The 22,848-nt window shown below is 35.5% G+C and overlaps 2 long non-coding RNA genes across 2 annotated transcripts in view; one reads left to right on the top strand and one right to left on the bottom strand.

The window, feature by feature from the left end:
• Positions 1 to 1,678: 1,678 nt before the first annotated feature.
• LOC139986336 (uncharacterized) lies at positions 1,679 to 8,018 on the bottom strand. Its single transcript, XR_011799623.1, has 8 exons — positions 7,857 to 8,018; positions 7,524 to 7,606; positions 7,015 to 7,396; positions 5,867 to 6,865; positions 5,492 to 5,803; positions 4,714 to 4,845; positions 2,203 to 4,149; positions 1,679 to 2,117 (listed from the first exon to the last, which is right to left on the bottom strand). It is a non-coding gene; the product is annotated as an uncharacterized lncRNA (long non-coding RNA).
• Positions 8,019 to 8,126: 108 nt separating this feature from the next.
• Positions 8,127 to 22,848, top strand: part of LOC139986357 (uncharacterized) — a 42,566-nt gene continuing 27,844 nt past the window's right edge. The window contains exon 1 of the long non-coding RNA XR_011799627.1: positions 8,127 to 8,504. This is a non-coding gene — a long non-coding RNA (uncharacterized lncRNA). The remainder of the gene's footprint in view (positions 8,505 to 22,848) is intronic.

Raw genomic sequence — 22,848 nt, 5'->3', positions numbered from 1 at the left:
CCGACCATGCCCGGATTAATTCCTCCGGTACCGCATCATCGGGTTTCCACGGTGCGTCATATCGGATTCTACTGCACGGGTGCGAACCATGAACTTCGCTATTTGCTTCAGCTCACCCACGATGTTCCTGTATTCTCTACGATCGTTGTCGACTCGCGAATAATTTATTTTTTTATTTCGTACTTATTTTGTACTAAGCTCGTAGCCTATCTGTTACAGGCAGGTTGTTAATATCCTTTTTTTAATTTCTTGCAACATATCATATTGTATTTTTACATTGATCTCTTAATCGTTGTAAAGTATTGATACTATTATTGTTTATGTAACGTTTCTTTCTTAGTTACTATTTATCCACCCTACTGTTTATATGAAATCGGTACATATATATATGTGTGTGTGTAGTTATATTCTGCATCTATATTTCTATATAAAAGTATATTTTTTTGAAAGCGTATTCTATTAGTCCTCTGCGAATAGTCGTCTATGTATAGTCTAAGTGCTAGAAGTCTTACATGCTGTTTGCATGTAATTGAAGACCAACTCGAGAATACCAAATTTTGAATTGTTAAATATCGATATCTCGCCCGCCTAAGATTGTCATCAGCCCGGATGGATTTCCCAGAATTTGTTCTAATTTTTAAGGCGTCCGCAAATGTCCAGGGGATTTTCTCTAGTGATCTGGGTTTCCCACGCTCATTTGCTGTCCAAACGACCAAACTCCATCGATCATTCATGTTATCATGCTACGTATGCGTTGCGTGCGATGATCTGGTATACGTGGCTTCTCTACTAATATGGTTAATATACCGGATAACGATGCATTTGTTCTTCTAAGAACGATCGAAATGCAGACGTAGTGCTATTCAGTTACAGTCTATAATTCACAAAAGCTTCCAACTTAGGATATCGTACATAATCTAAAAAGCAGTCAAAAGTGTCCGGGTCTCAAGCGGAAAGGTCCAGGTTTTTGATGCTCTTTATCCTAGACTAATGATTTCGTAAATGTCAACCTTACTTGCACCCACTTCACCAATTTCGATGATTTGTTAATACCTCGTGGAAATTAACTTTCTGAACAATATTGTTCTCTACATATGACAGCCGCTCGGTCATAGTTTTCGGAATATTCGCAAGAAACTGTCGGTACCACTACAGCGAGATCTGCTTATAGCTGTGCGTCCGTGCCAGCGTACGCCTCGATACTGTTTAAATTGTTTTACTGTCTGACGTCTAACCAGCGTCACCAGATTGAGGGAATTACAGAAAAAAATCTCTGCAGTAGTAGAGGATATAGTACAGTTAGTGGATCACTGACATCGGGTCTCATACTGTAGACAAGTGCAGGGAGAGGGACAACGTTGTCGACGCGACGCACAGAAGTAAGAAGAAATTCGAGTCACGTCTCACACAAGCCACGTAGCTGTAAAATGTCAGAAGGGGTAATGTAACGTCGTGCTATCCTCGAATTAGGGGAATCGTCTGGGAACCCTGAGCCTAACTCAAACCTAATTCTTATCGTTTGTTTGTAGTTTGTATAGACGAAGATTGAACGAGGCGGCAAACGTGTCGACCATGCTTGTGGTTGTGTCACTCATTGTCATAGATAGTCACATTAGTAGCGTATCTTCTTTTAAACGCGGGATAGATGATATTTTATCCATATTATATTTATATTTTATACGTATTGTTATATATATTTTGCCAGAATTCAGTGCAGTATTAATTGCTTTTTGCAACGTTTCGAAAACTAAGGCCGAGCAGCGGTTGTGTGTTCAGGGAAAAGTTGTTTCTACGGTAAATAAATAGTTTATGACAAATAGTATAATAACGGTAAGAAATCGAACGCTGATGTAAGGTGTATTTCGTTGAGTTGGTCATTTTCTCTTTGATAACCAGTCGGGTGGTCGAGCACGTTCTTCAACAGCATATTACTGTCACACGTTACGCTTAAGTTCTAGGTTGTATTGGCCTTGTTTCCTTTATTAATTATATCTCGTGTATCGTTTATTATTTTCTGGATAAACTGCTATTGCATGTATTATTTGCTAAATAAACCGCTATTGCATGTATTATTTGCTGAATAAACCGCTCGCAATTTCAATTATTTGCCAAATAATCTGTAACAAAAATAAAGCTGAAGTATATATCACTAGTACTAATCCGATTAAACTTCATTAACACCTACTTCCACTACCTACTTACTTATCTTTATCCCCCGCTGTATTTGTGATTCTACAGGTGGACCGGGGAATACTGAAGAAGTGAATTGGAATTTTCAGAACAAAATACGATGTAAAAACGCGACGAGAAGCCGAAAAGTCACAAATATGTCAACTGAAGAATAGTTCAATATGATGAAACTCGGAGGAGAATGATCAACGTGCAAGCTTTGAATTACGTTCCTTCCTTGTTCCTTGTGGTACGTTAACTTACTTCATTCAGTAATTTTAATAGGCTTTAATGCGTTTATAACGCAAAACCTGCACACGAGTGGATGAGAATAAGACGTAGACGATAGTCACGTACCCTATTAAACGTATAACCGCCGTAGACAATTAATTACCGTTAATACAGTAATTGTAAGGTATAATTTGATACGATACTCGAGCGATATGCGAAAGCGTTTTACGTATCTCAGGATATTTAATACTATAATTAGAATGTTGCCTTCCTGTTCCGCATTACAGCGAAAACGGATACCCGATCCAACCCTTCGTTGACAAGAATGAAACAACTTCATGGAATCGACATTCCGATCGTGTAACTCGCATTTGTAATACAAATCGAATGTTTCGTGATCAGAAAACCGTTAACTATTAATCTCGTTATAACATAATTCCCCAGCGTTGCGTTACCCCGTTCGCTTCCTCTTTAACTCGTTGAAATGAACGGCGTTGAATTCATCGAAAACTCCATTCCTTTATATCCCAATCGTACGAAATTGTATCATAAAGCGACCGATCATTTGATATATTGACATGTTATGCGAAATTTGAACTCTTAAATGCATGACTCTTCTCAAATATAAAATACAGAAAATTGCCAATATTGCAAAGTCATATAAAAATAATTTTTAACGTATATTTTATGTTTGGTATTCTTATACACTCGAGAGAATAAACTAACATACGGTGAATACACGATCAAATTAAATATTCCGAAGATTTGTCGTAGCTTACAAATACATATGGAAAGTTTCTTCCTAAGAGTAACGTTTAACATTAGAATTATCGATCTGTAATATGCACTACGTGTTCTACATATATATAAATTAGTATAATTTGAGTGATATTAATTAAACTAAATAAACCGATATAATTTTGATCCCATATAAACAAAAACCAATATTAAATTTGGCTAAAATACCTACATCAGAAAGTGTACAAAAAGAAAATCTGAAATCCGTCATTTTGACGAGTTTGTTAGCTCTATCGTTAATTACACGCTAGATATTTTTCTCCGCGTCTTCTACTAAGATCTGCTACAATTAATTCCAATACTTGTGCAATTTTATTATAACCGTTATCCTTTCCTTTATGATAAAGCGCAAGTTGCCTTGTATCAAGACAAGTAGATACTTTAATTTTACTTTAAATTTCTTGCTATATAATGAACACATTAATAGTATTAAAATAGTAATAAATACATTCGAAAGCACCATGCAATAAGTATTACACGTTACCTATATAAGAAAGGCCATTTAAATATGCCAAATAGAGACAGTATGCATTTAAGGGTTAAGAGACTGCACCATGTCCGGTGCATTTACATTCGCATCGGGATACGATCAAGTTATATTAACATTTACGAAATACCAGATACATATGGAATACCTGTCGTTCCGCGATAGCCGTATTAATCTGTGGCTGGCAACCACACGCTCGCGTTCCATGGGATTCTGTGTTATGCATTGAAATCCATTATCCCAACTGACAAATCAATAGAGGCGCGTTATCTAGCGTTACTTCTCAATACTATTTCAACCGGCATGGCAAGCACGATCAAGTAACTCCAATAATTAAGTGATGAAATGGAAACGTGAATGGTATAAATACCAGTGTATCGCTGTCGATGATGATATTTGATTATTGGATACACTGTAACGTTAAGGTGTGTCCCCACTGTGTCGAATTCCATGGATTTCAACATCTGAAGAACGTTCAAACAGAGGGTAATAAACATAAATTGTCATAAAAAGAAAGAGGGTGTGGGCGGGCAAGTAGCGTTCCATAAATCACTATTAAGCATGATTTCGTATATACTTCTCGCGTGTATAGTATGCGTATATCGGTTTTATAAACAAGAATGCTTAATTGCCAATTAAACTGTATTTTGATAGCCATAACAGTATTAAATTTTTCTGTCGTGACAATTATCGTGCCAATTACGAGAAGATTCTAACGATAAATATTTCTTGTGATTTGTGAAAACGTAAATATTTTTTAAAGGTGGAATATACTGATAAAGATTTATACTGAATTAATAACTGAATACTAATTATACCGAAAGGTTAGATAATAATGATAAATGCTCTAAACAAGAAGCTGTAAATCGCTGTTTCAATATCAAATTCCATGAGTTACGATTCCTTAACAATTAAGATCTAACTAACACTTTAATCGTTACATGTATTCTTGAATAATAGTAATTTGTGAAGCATATTTCTTTTTACGGTTCTTAAAGGTATAGCGATGATTCAAAAACTTTCTTTACCTTTGTATCTAATTTACGAAGATCAATTCTCAAAATGGAAAAGGAAACATCGTGGCTTCTTGTTTTAAGACGTGGAAATAATAGTTGCGATTTAGAAAAAGGAAATCAAACTCCTAATTCCGATCTAGAACCCTAAAATAGATCAAACCTTTAAATTATTTACTCGCAATTTACTTTTGCATATATGCACAGAATGCACATAGTATGTAAATATAAATAAACGTAAACGTGTAAAACAAGTCTGTAATTGAATTCTATTTTTGAAATTGAGTTCATAAAAATACAAACTTGCGTAGATAGTATATTTATAAGAAATCTAAAGAGAAATAATCGAAACTACCATTATCAAAATATAAATAATTTCGGTGATGCTTTCGGAATTTGATCGGTATCTCCGATTTTTTTTCAAATTACAATATATTGCATAGGGCTATTTAAAAAGGTAAAAGTAAAAAATATCGAAAACAATTCTAAGAAGCTTAGTTTTAGTATATTAATTAAGAGTACTTAGAATCGTCTGCGCCACTTTTCTTTAACGATATTTTATCTCTTTAAATAATTCTTTCAATATATAGAAGCTTAAAAAAGAAATCGAAGATACCGATGAAATCGTCAAGCATTACCATAATTTCATTGATACACGTAGAAGGAATTACAGCATGAAAGAGATTCTATCTATCGCTTCGTAACTTTTTTGAATATAAATCGCTTCGAAATGCTCATCGAACGCTTCCTTAATAGATACCGCGCGTTCTAATTTATAATTTGATCTACCCACCAACGCAATCGTGTTGTTGGCCGCGAGCTATTTCATCGGGTATCTGGTGTCGTTTTCAAGTCGCAATGCCATAATGTTGAAAACGTGTTGAAACGAGCCGCGAAAGGTAAGTTGTTTGACATAATAACTAACATAATTGCACACAAATGGCATTAATGCTGACGACTGTCGATACACAAATCATTGGACGTTGCCTGGCGGGTATGCGCGTGCAACAGTGTACGTACAGTATGGTGGTCGTAAAGGTCGGGACACGGGGTGAGTTATCAATGAAATACTAGTTCTCCTTGAATCGTTCGTCGGCCGTTGGGCCTGAAAATGTAAAACGATTACCGTTAAGTTACCTCGGGACATCGAGTGGGAGTGAAAACTTACCGATGTTCACGTGCATTACGCGAGTCTTGAGCTGTTATTTCGTAAAACCTGTAATACGGTGATAACAGTGGTGCGAATGTTATATGGCTAAAGGGAAACAGCTAGTATACCTCGACTTTGCTACTGTGTCCAATACGATACAAGTGTATTCAAATCTTTTGCCTTCTTGGAAACATTACTGAAATTTTATTTAGAAACGTGTGTAAACTTTTATTCGATTATACAAGCTGATCTAAGTAAGTATTGCAATTCGGCATTATATCCTTTGCAAGCGTAACGACGCATGTACATATCTATTACTTTCATCAATACTTTAGGGATAAAGATATTTAATTGAAAAATGTCGTGGACTATTCACGAACATGTTACTTGAATATGTTTCCACGCGAGAATGAGAAGATGATTCGATTTTTGCAAAAAGAAATATAAGTATATTTTCATTAAACAAAACGAAACAACTCTACCATTCTCATCGTTCTAAATCGATTTAGACTATCTTTTTTCGAGAAATTTTAAACGTCGAGTACATGGCAAACGTCGATTCATGAGTCTGACATTTTTTGAAATAAATACTGAAATAATGCTTGAAATAAATAAATGAACAAGATTTCTCGCTATGAGGTTATGTATTCGTAAATTATTTATAAAGCAGATAATCTCAAAGTATATTCTATTTCGCTTTACCTTGGAGAAGAATTTTCTTCTCGTTTCAACCCACATTTCTATTCACTCTTATATTGAAAATATTAATTATTTTAAACAATTCTATTAATAAATGCTTACTTTAAAAGAAAACATTGATTTCTACGGACCATCAGTTCTCAAATACGCTCTTAAAGCATATCAGTACAGGAAAAAACAGCCCATAATATAGCCTGCTAGTGTCCGTACATGTAGATATATTATTAGCCGAAAAAAAAATTCTCTGGCAAGCCGTCTACATTTTTCTTCGAAGTTTATTCCTTAAACCTCCAATTTAGATATCCTCCCATCTCGAGCCTAAAGTAACACAATGATCGTCGTTAAGCGAACCAGTATCATCGGTCACGATGAAAAGCGTGTGACGGTTCCACCACTTTAGATAGATCTTACACTGTTATTTCAAGAACGCTGTAATATCTTGATGACTGTGATACGAAGCTACGTACCTAAAGGGAAAACGGATACACGCGTCCATTTTCCTATTGCCATTCGAACACGTTCATAACACAGCTGTTACGACAATCTCGATCGTAACAGAATATTTCCGCTATTTACGAGCTATTCAATTTCTTCGCCGAGATTGTTTATAAAATCATACTTTACTGGAGAAAGTAATCGATTTAATCTATTGCTTTCGTAATTCATTGATACACCACGTGAAATAAGTAATATAACTTATATAAGTAATAAACAATATAAAAAATAAGTAATAAAATCAGTCTAACCTTATCAGTTTAACCCTTAACGCTCCAAGTGTGCCTGTCAAGCATCACCGATGTGCGGCGCTCTACTCCAAGTATATTTCTGAAGTACCACCGATGTGCGGCGCTTTACTCCAAATGTAAAAAATTCCACACATTACTCAATTATAACTAATATAAATATTGTTATCAAAATTATATTACTTCTGAGATGAATAAAGATTGTTTTTGATGATTTTAATATTATTACTTACACGTCATTGTAGCATTTAAAATCTGATACTTCTGTCTCGATTATGCGTTTTATGGCATGTATATTTCGGCGCAACGAAAGAAACTGTGAAATAATAAACACGTTTGGCCATGACTAATACTTTTAAGATATATGGCAAGTAACTATGATCGATTCGTCAGTGAACAAAAATGGCGTATTATTTGGAAGTGGATAATGTATCAGTAACAATTTGTAAATTAATACTTAGTTTAAATTAATAACGTTTTGAGAAAACTCGTAGAAAATTAATAACTTTCAACTGTGTGATATTTTTCGAAACAACGAAATACAATAGGAAACACAATATACTTACCATTACTATTATTGTCAGAAGGATCTGCCGAATCACTGTCCGCAATAATAACACACTTCACACTACTATCATCGATATTAGATTTCCTTTTCACTGACACGATAGGTATAAGAGTTGTTTAATAGTTTTAGGGAATTATAACACGTGTGCACGTAACGAAGAATAACACGCAACTAAAGTAAGGAAATATCGAGTACAACCGAACGACGTGCGACGCTCGTCTTGTTTACCTTTAGTTCGAAGACGTATGTAATACGAGTAGGGCTCGTGTTTATTGTTCTTTGCCCAAATTTCTTACCACGAGTTTCAGTCGATGCAGAACGAGCGGTCAGTAGTCATTGAATTGTCGTGCATCGTTGACGACCGACGTCAAATCGAATACGTAAAATCGTTGATTATATTAATCCTTTGCTGTGCTTAAAATTACGTTTTTTATTTATGTGCTATCCAATTTCTTCAGTGAGATCGTTTATGAAATCATATTTTGTTCGAACAGACCGATTTAATTTATTGTTTTCGTGTGGTGCATTCATTTTTCAACGAATTCAGTGAAAGTTTTGAGTGTTAATGTGAAACTTACACTACATATGCTGTATTTACACCGACGTTTCTTTATTGGAATACTGCTGCTTTCGACCAGATTTATACGTAAGTACATTATTTTTTGTACTCCATACAAATTCTCTGAACAACAGATTAATTGTTTGAAAATTGCCATTTGATATTGTACTTGAATTATGTATTGAAATTGCATGTACTTGAATGATATTGTATGTGAATTGTACTTGATGAATTTGAATATTTCAAATTTTCAAGTTGAAGGATGAAATCTTTCTATCTCTGTTCTAAATTCTCTATTTTCCTACGCGATTTAAATTGAGTATTTTAAATAAAAGTCTTTATAAAATATTTCATGACTATTTTAAATATCTGTAGCTTGAGTTTTCGATAATACTATATTATCATGATTTTCAAGATTGATTCTAATATAATTTGTAAAACGAGTGGTGATAGACAACTGCTAAGGAAAAATTTAGAAATAGTAAAATTATTAAGCATTTGTGACAACGACCATACCTAAATCCACTTCATTCCGTACTACCTAAAAACGAACTGTTAGGTTTTGATTTTTCCTTTGCACATGGCCGAGCATTACACTTTCTCCATTACATAGGACAACCAGGATCCTCTCCCCTTCCCCCTACCCCATCCTCGACACTTACAAACGCAACATATAAAAACTGCAAACATTCGACCACGAGACTAGTCTTGAGTTTTGTGTACAGTTTGGTCGTGATTCGAACAACTATTTTAACTTCGCTACTTCACTGTAATATTATACTTAATCATTTTCGTGAATAAAAGCCTACAAAATTATAAAAGCACGGTCAAGTTAAGTTACTGCTCAGCTACTTCCTTTTTATCACTAATTTTACGTGGCACATTACACGTTCGTGAGTTCATAACACATGCTCGACGTCGATAAGTACAATAGAAAGAAAAATACTATAAAAAGGAAAAAGCTTCGCTATAACTCGATCGCCCATGTAAGATGATCATGTCTGATCAAACTCCAACTTTTATATTTCAATTTTGCTCCAATCTGAATTTAGGGAAGATATACAATACAAAATTGGAACAAGAAACGATGCATCCAATTCTTTTTTTTTTTTTTCTCTTTTATAGACGTTTCTTTATCAAATGTTCCTAATTGTATACTTACAGTCTCTTACATTTATCTTATGGCAGTCCTTTGATAACTTGCAACTCTCGATATTGTAGTATCGTGGACAAATGGACTAAGAAATATCGGATAAACCATAAACAATGTTGCGAAAATAGTTACGTGGAAAAAAGGCCTACGTGACCATGGCCACTGTTGCAGAACACGTAGGTGGTGGGGTTATGAGAAAAGACAAAGGGATACTTAAGGGAGAAAGACGAATTAACAGTCAGTAGATAGTTGAAAAGTCGGAAAGTGTTGTCGAGGAGGGTGGTCCGTGTGAAAGAGGGCGTTGGAACCGTGGTGACGAGAGTTGTAAATTAACTATTTAATTGTTTTAGTTATAGTACATTACTGTATTTAGTTCACGTTAAATAACCATCGTTTCCTGTTTAATCCATTCTAAATAAATAATACATTTTTCGATAATCACTAGACTAAAAGTTAACGTTGTATCAAAGCAATTATTCAATTATTAGATGCAAGTAAATCTAAAGGGTGTTTTGAGTCTTTCGGGTGAGCCTGACTGACAACTTTTGACAAGTTGATTCGTGCGGTTTTTCATCCTATGTTGATGCGTTTTCAAGCATCTTCCAACTTCCGAGTATCTTCCACTGTTGGGATTTTTAGTATCTTCCTTACGTCATAGTTTCTTACATAGAGAATTTGATGTAGTTCTTAGAATTGCTATCTCCTTTTTATATACATATTATATATTCTTTATAATGTTTCCATAAATGTTTCAATAAATCGCTCAAACTTGAGACACTTTCTAACGTAAAAGGAATACAACTGAGTCGAGAAAACAGCGAATTTAATTTCCTTCGAAACATGAAAATTTTAGTTTCGAATACGTTCAATCAGAAAACAGCAGGTGACTATTCGATCGTGATCTAATACGAGATAGCTGAGACACAAATCCATGGTTTACGACGCTTCGTTGGTTAAAGTGGACACAATGGCGTTCGTAAAGCCGCGCGGTAACGAGAGATGGTAGCGGAAGAACGTAACTTTGCGTTAGGAACGCTGCACCAGGAGGACGACCGAGGAAACGAATAGGAGCTAAGTGAAACGTATTCGACATGAATCTCTTTACCGTTACGCTTGGTCGTTGGTCGAACCCACGCATCAACGATCGTTATTGTAAGCCGAGGACATATAACGTAATTACGGACAGTGTCGCCGGCAGATTGCAGGCGGAGTGTCAAACGACGAATTCATCGCATGTGCAATGTGCAAATTCCGTGTCACCGTTGTGTTCGCCCACGTAGTACGAATATCACGTGTAGCAACAGCCAGACTATGCGTTCCGCTTTCGCATCAAATACGAAAAATTCGAGAATCATGAGTAGAATCATGAACGTAGATTTTTGTGCGAACTTAGTCTTGCGTGAACGTAATTCAAAAAATAGAATTTCAGCAGAAATTTGTTTCGTCCCTTAAATATTATAACGATTAGTATACTTTGGATGCTTTGTATACTTTTGCAGATTGCATACGCTTTCGCGTTCTTAAATTTCGTATAAATGCGCGACAATTTGCAGTCTAGTCACGAGGAAAAGAGAATTTTTATTAAATTAATTGTTAAAGTTTTCTTGTAACGAGAAACTGATATAATTGTGGAATTAGAAGTCAATAAAGGTAGATCAATTTCGCTTAGATTTTAGTCCTCGTGATGGTAAAACTGACGTAAATTGTCTTTGACGAAGATGAAATGATACGCGAAAGATAAGGGATGTATGAATTATGAAGTTCTTGAAAGAATTTGAAATTATTTCCTGAGATTGACAATTGAGTGACGAGTTAACTGGTATTTTCCATTTAGCAAGTTAATTTTGCGAGGAAATACTGTCATAGACTTTCGTATTACATTAAAACGTTTACATTAGGCAATTACAATTGAAATGACCAGGTCGGTCAACCAGAAATAGCAGCTACGACTGATTGCCGCAATTGAAGATTTCGTCGTTCAGATTTTGTTACAGTGCTTCGTAAAATCCCGTTTACATTAAGCAAACTATAGTCGAAAATGACCAGGTCGTTCAACAATGAATAGAAGAATCGGCTGTCTCTGCTTGAACGGCTAGAAGTCACTTCATCTTGTTTAACACCGTGTCCACACGACTGAGTTTCATCAACTTAGGGTCGAACAATCGTTCGATCAAAAGCTTCGAAAGGATGATGGCGCTGATCACGCGATGATAAAATAACGAGAGTATTCATTCGGATAAGACCGAGCAAGATAAAAAAAGAAACACGATTGTTTATGCGATACGATTGTTTATTTACGAACGACGTTTTTACTCGTTCGAGCGGAAATCACTAACTCGCGGAAGATTTACAAGTCTTTTCGCGAGGACCATTGTACTCGTCAGAGATGATCTTCCAAATCGTCATCCAACGACATTCAACATCGTTCAAAGTAAAATCAGTTCGAATGAATTATTCGTACACCACACAAATAACATCTTCAAGTACTTTGTAAAATTCAAAGCTTCTACTTGTTTGGGCAGGTGTAGAGATAAAGTACGTTCTCCTTTGAACTTTTAATCGCGCGTTTAACATTCCTGGAATATTTTCCCAATATACCATTACATGGAACTGCTGCACGAAGGCTTAGTATGGATTACAGGGCCGGCTGAGAAAGAAACGTCGGACGTATTGAGGAAAAACGTTATACATGCTCCGTTAAACCCTGCGTTTCCTTCGCAGATAAGAATCCGCGGTAAACAAGCTTTCTGGGAACACGAGTACCTACGTGTACAAGACCTTTACGGCCAGGCACAGGATTAATGAGCTGTGTAAAAGCAGCTTTCTAAAGAATATCTGCAACACGTCGATCTGCCATCTAGTAAAAGTATAAATTACGATTATCGTTAAAAAAGATAAACGAATATATAAGGTTCTAAAGAATTTCACATTCCATGTTAAATTTTTGAAAAATAAGTCAACCTTTGAACTTCAACTATATCGATTGCAAAAAATAAGAAAATGAAGGAAGACATCGATAAAGTATGTACTTCTAAGAATACTTTAGCGTAATATTTTATAACACGAACATTCTACAAGCTTTATATTTTCTGCTTAATTCTATCAGGCTATAAACCTCAATTACCTTAGGTTTTCTATTTTCTATTTTCTGTTTATTTATCTGCGCTTAGATCTTAAGCAATATACTCGATGTATTTCGTTGTAGATAAGAAATAAGCGATAAATGTCGTATAAAATATCGAATACCATTTGAACAGTTTGATACGTACACGTAAAAGTAAAGTGTAGCGATATATAAGAGAGAGATATGGAATAAAGTAATCTAAACTCTGTATCTCTGTTAATAATGTGTATAAGTGTAATAAAAAATACAAAATTATCAGAATAGTTAAAATGTTATGTATAAGAAACAAACTATATTTCATGTACGTATTTGCTGCCAGGCAAATATCATTAATAGCAGCAAACAGTCAATCTTATAAACAATATTCTTACGAATAAAAGCAATAATATATTTTGTTAAATAGTATGTTTTTGGAGATTGCTTGCCGCACTGATATCTCAATTCCCAAGAGTTAACGTTCTAAACAATGGTATCGATATTATCTCCCAAACAAAAACAGCGATATATTTTATTAAATAAATTTTAAAGTTCACTTGACATTCGTATCTGCATCCGATATAGTTGTCGACGACATCAAACCATTCTTTGTAAAATAATAGCTCACTCGCCAACGAAAAAATATATATGATAAAGTTGTAAGCTGTCCAAAACAAAGAACCCGGTAAAAGGAAAATGCAGAAGACAAAAAGAAAATGTAAGACCGATTTGCATTCATTGATCGAGCAGGGGAACACCGATTAAGTTTCGATGGAGCGTAATAGTGGTAGATCGGCTTTTTACTCTATCGATGCTCGTAAAAGGCCTTTTAAACTCTGTGTCTTTCAATCTATCCTATCATCCTTCTCTTATTCGTCGATTTATCTCTGTTCTTCTTCTGAGAGGGAAGATAATACAGAAAAACGCGGTACGAATATTCGATCCATTTCCTGGCAGTCGTTGGTTAAAGCTGCACGCGTGTTTCGCAACTTCTCCGCAAGTCGACTGTGGTTAAAATTGCTGGAGACTGCGCGAGCCCACTAAAATTAACCAAGATGCGGGAAGATAATTAATCAGCGGTTCAGCATCGTTAAGAAGTTGAAGAAACTGCTTTTTTTACTAAAAAAAGTTAATTGCAATATTTCTCGATTCTGGTTGAGCTTGAGTAGTGCTGTAATTAACCTCTTCACGCTTGATGTTGCACACGAGCGATGTTGCACTTCAGCAACTTGTTAACCAACGAAATAACAAATGTGCATTCTTTTTTTATAAAACTGGTCCTAATTTTCAAGCAAATTTTCGAACAAGAGTTTGGTTTTTAAAGTGCTTAAGATAGTCGCGAAGGGCTTTCTTCCAAAAGCTAACGGCAGCTTCCAAACGCTAACTTAACTTCATGCGTTAGTACATTTCGAGTTAATTCACATTAGCGTCAATTAGGATCGATTATTAGCATGGTTAAAATAAAGTAACTTTTGTGGATTAGAAAATTGTCGTCAAAACCGTTGCTGGTTCTATTACACACACTCGCCTTGAGATCTGCAGTGTCTCGCATTCGAATAGGATATGCTTGATACATTTTGGTGATGCAAGGCTGATGACCTTGACAATATTTCAAAAGATCGTAGAAATTGCAAGTGACTCTCTTTTCGTGAATATTTACCGATATTTCTTTATTGCACAAAAAGGTAACGGATAGTTAGGCAGATGTGCGCGCTTCGAACTCTTCATAACTACACGGGACGTCCAGAACAAGAAGATGAAGAAAGGAAAAACGGAACAGTAGGGGCTATATTCGGAGCGCAATTCGAAATGAATAACAACCATACGAGAATTGCCGCGAACTTGCTTTTTTTTCTTTCTAACATTTGCAATGGAAGTAGAGAGTTCATCTGGATCAAACGTGGCGATATTCGCGATATTCGATCGTGGCTCGTGTTTCTGTTTACAGAATTACTTGCTTCCAAAGAGTTTATAAATTTGGTATTTCGTTCGTCATATGTTCAACGATACAGAAAACCCTCATTCACAATGGCATATGCTCAGATAGCGCAACAGACGCGATTTCCCACTAGAGAACAGGCTATTGTTCTTGACTCTATGGAAGTTACAGCGATTCAGGCTGGGTGAGGTTGGCAGCCCCAAATGCGAATTTTTTACTAAAACCAAACGGCGTTCGTTTGTCCGTGATTTGTCCTCGTTTGTACACGATTTTTCCGCGTTTGTTTACCCAGAACTTTCCTTTGTCCACCCTTCAAACAAAAAGAAAAATTATTGCCAAATTTGAAGAAGACTAACGATTTTTCCTTCAAAAAATGGGTAAACGAAGTTTGATGGGGCAAACGTGGAGAAACGAATGTCGTTTATTTTATAAAAATTCGCATTTGGATGTACCAACTTCGATTTAAAGTATACAGTGGCAATAGGACAAATGCTCGATCCGATGAACATCAGGTTCGTGTCAAGAATTTCTCATGGCCGCGTGTGTTTATATTTAAAGAGCAAAGAAAACGTAGACAAGCGATGTGGCGATTCGCACACGAATGTCAATATTGATCAACATGCTCTGGAGATTGGTTCTCTAATCTCCAAGGCGAAACGTATTATTCTTCCCAACGCAACGTGTGTTTTCTAATTGCGCATCGTATTACTGAAGAAGAAGTTTACAAGCATAATATTCGTCTGCCTTCCGAAATCACTGTCATTAGAGACTACATGAATGATCTTGACTATACTCGCATCTTAAGCTTCCAAAAACAATTGTATATCCATCCTAATGACGTTACAAATCTTCCAGAAGATTCCAGAAATATCGCAGATAAACTGAACGCAGTGAATATCTTTCGAGAATGTCAATGTTTGCTTAGTGCATACTCTTCTTCGAGGAACGCTGGAAATATGTTGTTATCAAGTAATAACACGTTTTCTCGATAGTCAATAGAATGAGATACAATCGCGTACCTAAGATACGAGAAAGATATTTTTCATAGCCATTTTCAGATTGTCCGAAACGATTGAAGAATAGAAACAGGCCTAGAGGTTCAACAGATAAGAAACTAGTTACTTTTTACAAACAAAGTAATATATACCGTAATTATAAAATGAAGTCCTGCTGAGATGTCATCTTACCATCAGTTACGACTATTTTTAATGCTCTATTTGCCTTTCAGGGCGTGTATAACATAAAAACAGTCATCGCACACGATTAGCACGAATAACACTTTGCTGGAACAAAAACACTCTCTCATTCCATCATACTAACTTCGACTGACTAATTTGTTTTCTGTAGCATGAACTGGAAGACCAACACTGTCTATTAGCTTTTTTGTTTAACTAAGCTAGATCTAGCTACTTCGTGTCTCGAACGAATGAAAAAGCTCCTAGGAATAAGCAGTATCGCGCACTAAGCCGAGTTTACTCTATGTTACAAAAACTTGTTCGTAAAGTACATTTTATTATCGGTTTAGTCGTCGTAGCACTTGGCATTATCATAAAGTAGTTGCTCGCTTGATACACATGGGCCGATTTTATCTGTGTAAACGTAAAATTGCAAGTTAAGAGGAAGAATATACGATAAGAATATCATTAATTTTGTCACATTTATGTCGGAAGAAATTTGTTTGATATCAATGCGTATTTGAATCCTATTTAGCCTAATTACGCTAATTAATTCGCCAACAGAGTGGATAAAATGAAAGTAAGCGAAAATGCGTATAAAATAAGGTATTTATTTACCATCAGTGCATATTTGAACTCTACTTTCTGCAATTATAACAGAGTCAATAAAGCGAAAGCAAGCGGAAGCGCGTGTAAAATATGGCGAGTTTAAAATGAGTCGGAAGATAATAAAATTATGAAAACGTATCAATGTTAAATAAATATTATCCGCTACTCTACAAATATAAATATGTACGTATATTAAACATATATTTAGACTCACGAAGGGAAAGGATAATTTCACAAATCCTTGGAATCCTTGATCTGATCTAACGGAACTCTAAAAGAAATATTACAGTTTGAAAGAAAACTTTAAAAGTCAATACAGTGGAGGAACTTTTTGAGACTGCAGATTGTTCATTAAACAAGGAAAGACGAACCGAGCGTTTAAAGACAAACAAAAAGTAGCGACGGATACGATATCGAATTTTCTGACAGAGGAAGAACCGAGAACTCGAGCAAATGTCGGAAGGGCTTGAGAAGAAGAGTATTTGATCAATAGCAATTGACAACCGAAGTGAGTAGGAGCCCGCAGCTTATAGAATCCACTGTGTCGGTTACCATCGATGTTGAATTTCAGCAGAAATTGAGATTTATGCGAAGTACGGTAGGAATCTTCGGTAACCCTTGTTTCAAAGGTACATCTAAAATAGAATTTATCGCGGTAAATACAAATAGTTTCTGGAAGCAATTATTATCCATAAGTTACTATATATATCGAGTAACCTTTTCGAAACACACAAACAACCAGATGTGGTGTTGGTAAAGCTTACAGCAGGATCGTAAAAAAATCGAAGAAGGCTATTTTTGAGTCGGAATCTTGAATTGTTAGAACGATAATATGCAGCATACTCCTTAGAGTTTTGATTTATTGTGAGCTCAGTAGCCAGCCAAATATACTTATTCACAAAAATTGCTGCTATTCGAATACGTTTCAAAGTGAGGTGGTATTATTTGTTTGTAGTAGCCGGGATAGTTGTGGCGATAGTGCGGCTACTGCTCCTGTGTAGAGTGAGACAGGTTCGCCGGTATCGCTGCTGGGATACTGCTGCATTTTTCTTCTCATTTTTGATGCCGCGTAGGAAAAATCGGACTCCGGTCGCCGGGATATGAACCCGGGTTCCGAACGTTCGTAACCTAAGGCGCTAATCACTGCGCTGCCGTCGTCCGACGCTAGTTAGTGTCGAGTGGTGGTATTTCTGCTGTCGAGTGCCGCCACAGAAGTATAAAAACGATGAAGAGAATTTATACGGTAGCAATAAGTTTATACGACAAAAGTGCTGGTAAACGACTTGTCGTCGCAGCTGATTCTGTTTGAAAGCTAGTTAACACTTTGACAGCCGCTGTCACGTAAACCTGATTACATTCTGTTATCTGTTACCGGGCTTCGTCATGTTTACGCGATTTTAATTTTTTTTCTTTAATGTAATCATCGTTTACGTCACATCTTTAATCATACGAATGATTCCTTTTAGCATAGCGTTGATAGTGTGAAGTGAAACGATTTACAAATGCACGTGTTAATGACTAAGTCTTGATAATGAAATTAATTCCTGTAAAAATAAACCCTGTGAAATTGATCGGAAGAAAATTTGTATGAACACAATAAGGAAGATGGTCGAGCGGAATCCTCGTTTCTCTCTGATAAAACTTTCTATTTAAACAGCTCGCAATAGCAATCGTATTTCTTGCAAGCTCGTGTACACAATTTCCGCATAAAAGTGCGAAAATACAGAGACGCACTTGGAAGACAAACAAACAAGACACGTAGACAAGCTTCATTAATATTTCATAAAAGCGTATGTGAAACACGCAACAGCGGCGCGCGAGTTTGCATAACACGCATTAATATTCAAATACCAAAACTCGAAGCTCTCATCAGGCAAATTCTGGAAATCGCATCGCGTCGCATATTCGACAGAATGATGCACTGCGTTTACACCTGTCAAACCTACGACTTCAACTTAGCCCAAAGACTATATGTATGTAGGTCGAGAAACATCGAAACATCGATGATGTACGTACTCAGCAGAGAAGTGCGTGAGCATTAGGAACAGAACGCATTAATTTCCATTAGCATATGAATGAATCGAACAGCGTTACAAGGGTTACGCAAACGTAGAACAGCCAAGCGTGTTCCATTCATCGCATGGTACGCATCCTTTCATATTAAAATCACGGCAGATCGATAATTGGAATACGGGACGCATTACATGGCCCTCACTAATTTATCGAAAAATAATTACACTGCACTCTACGTCACTGCATAATTTCCCTAGGCAATTGTACAGATTGTGTGTTCCTTAGCTTCATCAATCTCGGTACGAAATAATTCTCAGCAGGTGCAATTGCGAAGATATGTTTCCAGATATGGAATCTAAGATATGTACATAAGCGTAATTTATCGAAAAATAATTACACCCCATTCTAATGCACTAATCACTGTACAATTACATACACTTGGACAGTTTGAACAATTCTGCAGTTTCTATGTTTCTTAGTTTTATTAATAGACTGCGCATTTTTACGCAATTTCACATTCTCGTAGATACGATTGAAAAAATAAGATCTAAGCAGAATATTTTATACGTGGAAATTATGTGCGTTCTATGTGTCTTTTTACCTTCAACTCTCTGTACATTGCATAAAAATTCGCAATCTATTCGCTTAGGCAATTCTACAGTTTGTGTGTTTCTTACTTTCGTTAATCTTCGTGTGAAATAACTCTCAGTACGCGGAATTGTGAAAACGTGTTTCGAGATATTAAATGTAGGATATTTACATAAATGTAAATTATAGAAAAATAATTACACTCGATTCTACTGCACTGCACAGTTTCCTTAGGCAACAGTAGAGTTTGTATGTTTCTTAGATTGATCATTCTACGGGCGAAATAATTCAGTTTGTGGAATCGCGAAAATTCATTTCGCGATATTAAATGTAAGATATTTACATAAATGTAAATTATAGAAAAATAATTACACTCGATTCTACTTCACTGCACGATTTCCTTGGCCAGTTCTATAGTTTGTGTGGTTCTCAGTTTCATTAATCTTCGAGCGAAATGATTCTCAGTACGTGGAATTGCGATAATATATTTCGAAATATTAAATGTAAGATATTTCAATAAATGTAATATACGTACGGTCGTAATCGTAATTTTGAATCCGCAATTTCTCTGCAAATTGGGCCACAAGTTATGTTTACAAATTACGTTATCTCAAATTTGCCGAAGACCATAACGTAAGTATGATATATTAACTGCGATTCTTTAGAATTTAAAAGGAGGGAAGTAGGACGAAAGTTGTATGTATTTCAATTCAAAGTAAACTGCAAATCCTTGAGAACTTTGCAAATTCCGCAAACTTCTATTCGTTTCTTCCTTAAACTTTGCTTGGTTTGAAGAACGCTCTTCGTCAATGCTTGTGCTATTTACGAGCCTGTTTCCATTATGGGTATTGTATCGTCAAATATATTACCGAGAATTTCAATTGTTATTTATATATAGCAAAGCTATAATTTATAAGAACAATATTAACTAGTCCTAGATTTCCTACAAGATGCAGCATTTTATACCGTATGATCTTATACTTTTAGTATACTCTTATGTTGCAATTAAATAATTCTCGAAATAAACGTGTGTAGTCATCGAGTGTCGATTATAAATTTATCGCTGCCAATAAAGAAGCAACTTTCGATCAGTGTAACTAAATCGAAGTTTTTCCGCCACTGCTGCAAGAAAGAGCTAAATTATATAGAGCGTATAGAACCGAATCTCTGGCGTATTACAGTCATAAAGCATGACTCACTACAAAAACCGTTAGAACACTCTAATGGCGAATCTTGCCGCGTGACGATGAAGTCCGAAAAAATCCGAAACAGTTCCTTCTTCGGTAAACACTCCAAGTTACATTTCCAATTAATTAATCGTATATAAATAAGGCAAAGAGAAATTGCACCTCTGAAGTGTCAAATATAGATCACGTCTACGTTTAACGATATAAAAACGTGGAATTGCGGTATGAAATGCGAAGGAAAAGGAGGAAGGAGTTGCAAATACTAACTGTACTTCTAAATAAGGGAACGACTACCTCCCTCGTAACGCCTAATTGACATCGTATTAGCTTCTGACTCTATCTTTGCATAGGAAACAGCGAATAAAACCAGTGGCGGGATTTAAATACTTTAACAACCGGTTCGGCGCGCTACTGACGAAAAAATAGTTTATTATTTCATATATGTCGTTACACGCTAAAGTGTAGTGGTATCGCCAGACGCAACCTCAGCGGCAACTACAGAAATGAAAACAACAAACTTATAATGAAAATTTTATGAAACAGCCTGGTAAATACGATTACAAGTATCATTTTAACAACCGGTTCGGCGAAAGTACGAAACTTTTAGGAAACGACTCTACAGAACCGGTGCAAACCGGCTGAATCCTACCACTGAATGAAACTACAGTAGATATACGTAACGGAAAATTGTAATGTTATTTAAAGAAAAATAAAGTTTAGAACGTTAATATATTTTAAGTTGATTCACGTTTATTACAAATATGACAGAATTATAATTTCTATGTAATCATTTCTGAATCAATCTATCATTTTCCTGTGTATTAATACCTTGACCTTGACAATATATACAGATTAATGATAAATTGATTAAATGAATTAATTAAAGATCGCTAGACTATAAATATAAATATTTACCAAAGTGAAAACACTAACAATGCATTTTACTATCAACAATGTATATACTCATACATATCTACTGTTAAAATACCAATAATTGCATTAATTTTTGAAGCATTGCTGTGAGTTTAGGAAATTCACGTATTACGTATTTAAAAATTGAAATATCCAAAGACGCCTGTAAAACGACGAAATAATCGCGCGAGCTTTGACAATTACAAAATACTATTTTTAAATATTGCATGTTAACCTTGGAAAATTAATTTAGTCGCGTCACCATGTACGTATAGTTAGCTGAAAGCGATACGAGGTCGTAAAATCGGTCAGGTATTAAAGTTTACGCGTGTGATAATCAAAACATGTAAGTCAAAACACTTTGGGAGAAATAGAGAAGCCGAGCTCGAGCCTTGTTCAGGATTGTACGACGTCAGCTCACAATCGGAACTATTTTATTCTTTCAAGTAGGTCGATGGCAAGGAATTTCCTGGCAACTCTGTTCACGGATGCGTACGGCCATGACTGCGGCTGGATCAATCGATGTCACCGTTTAACATTTTGATTTACGACCTCGCTATATCGCTTCCAGCTAAAACCTAGCTTATACGCGCTGCGTTATAATAATATGTATCTATGATACTTGTAAAGAATAAAATCATGGTAGTTCGACTTATTCTATAATTGAAATATACCTTGTCAGAAACAAGTACATAGCGGGTTTTGAAGATTAATCGTTCGTGAAAGGGATATTCGCTCATATAATTCATAGAATATTTCACTATAGCTTGACTTGAGCATAATATTTGTTCGTGTAGTGTTATTTCACTATATGCAAATGTTTGCATATTTTTTAACGATCGTGTATATACCATGAATTTCGTCATACGAATCTTGTAATTGTACCAATCTTCTCCGTAAGTATAATACATACGATGTATAAAATATATATATTGACAATACTTTTTAAAAATTCAATTAATTTATTTATAAATCCACCTCTGAGAATTATTAGCAACTACAGTTGTTTAAAATTGTATCTCATAGGCTTACACAATATTAGAACTCGCATTCATACCGGTCATTCTAGACTAATGCATGATCGCTCATTAACAAAACAACCGCTTGCAGAATACTGAATCTTGTGCATCACCAACAACCATGTAACAAATTTTACTGAACCGTAGTAAATTTCCATTTGAAAGGAATACATAGCCGCAACATTAAAGCCGACATGAAGTGTATCCTGAACGTCTCTGAAAGCTTTCATGACGCGATACACTTTTTATTAAACGGATAAGCCTACTGGGTTCCATGTAACTGAATATCATCTAATCTTAGAAACACGTAACCACGAATTATGAATCGATTTTGCTGGTCGCTAATAACTTTATTATTATGTTATTTATATATTACGTTAATGGAACCACCTTAAAATAAACTCATAAATAAGCAAATGAAATATTATATTCGACTAATATGCTGTTTATAATACTCTCGCTGTTTGGTTATATATATGTACAATATCTACGTGATATTAGTGTGTGTATATATATAATTATATATTATATGCATATTAATATACCTATAACACGTCTCAGTTGTAGTGAATATCGTTGAATTCCTACGGTTAGATTATTTGGGAAAGGTTCGTGTCCTTCAGAAACTGTAAGAGACATTCTATTTCTTCCTTTTTATGTAGGATCCTTGCTGAGTTTGCCTGGAATATTGTGATGCTTCCTTTCGTTTTGAAATTTTCGCCTCTCAATTGGTAGG

The sequence above is a fragment of the Bombus fervidus genome, chromosome 4 (assembly GCF_041682495.2).
Source record: "Bombus fervidus isolate BK054 chromosome 4, iyBomFerv1, whole genome shotgun sequence".
Classification (NCBI taxonomy): domain Eukaryota; kingdom Metazoa; phylum Arthropoda; class Insecta; order Hymenoptera; family Apidae; genus Bombus; species Bombus fervidus.
This window is presented reverse-complemented; position numbering and strand designations above follow the sequence as displayed.